Below are 830 nucleotides of genomic sequence, written 5' to 3'. Positions count from 1 at the left end.
ATCACCTCATGTTGCAGCATGATAATGCACGGCCCTATGTTGCAAGGATCTGTACACAATTCCTGGAAGCTGAAAACATCCCAGTTCTTGCATGGCCAGCATACTCACCGGACCTGTCACCCATGGAGCATGTTTGGGATGCTCTGGATCGGCGTATACGACAGCGTGTTCCAGTTCCTGCCAATATCCAGCAACTTCGCACAGCCATTGAAGAGGAGTGGACCAACATTCCACAGGCCCCAATCAACAACCTGATCAACTCTATGCGAAGGAGATGTGTTGCACTGCGTGAGGCAAATGGTGGTCACACCAGATACTGAGTGGTTTTCTGACCCCCCCCAATAAAGCAAAACTGCACATTTCAGAGTGGCCTTTTATTGTGGCCAGCCTAAGGCACACCTGTGCAATATTCATGCTGTCTAATCAGCATCTTGATATGCCACACCTGTGAGGTGGGATGGATTATCTCAGCAAAGGAGAAGTGCTCACTAACACAGATTTAGACAGATTTGTGAACAATATTTGAGAGAAATGGTTTTTTGTGTGTATAGAAAATGTTTTAGATCTTTGAGTTCAGCTCATGAAAAATGGGAGCAAAAACAAAAGTTGTGTTTATATTTTTGTTCAGTGTAGTTAGTTAGAATTTGTGTGTTTTGGTTTGCTTTGCTAATTTGTGAATAAATATAATTCTTTGGAATCATGCCTGCTGTCTGTTTAATGTTGCACAAGGGTGAATGAATAGTCAGCCTCTGCTGCGTCAAGAACTCCAAAATCCTTCAGGCATTACTGTTAATTTTGGTTGTTGTCATTAATTTAATTATTAATCAAAC

The sequence above is a fragment of the Epinephelus moara genome, chromosome 1 (genome assembly GCF_006386435.1).
Source record: "Epinephelus moara isolate mb chromosome 1, YSFRI_EMoa_1.0, whole genome shotgun sequence".
Classification (NCBI taxonomy): domain Eukaryota; kingdom Metazoa; phylum Chordata; class Actinopteri; order Perciformes; family Serranidae; genus Epinephelus; species Epinephelus moara.
This window is presented reverse-complemented; position numbering follows the sequence as displayed.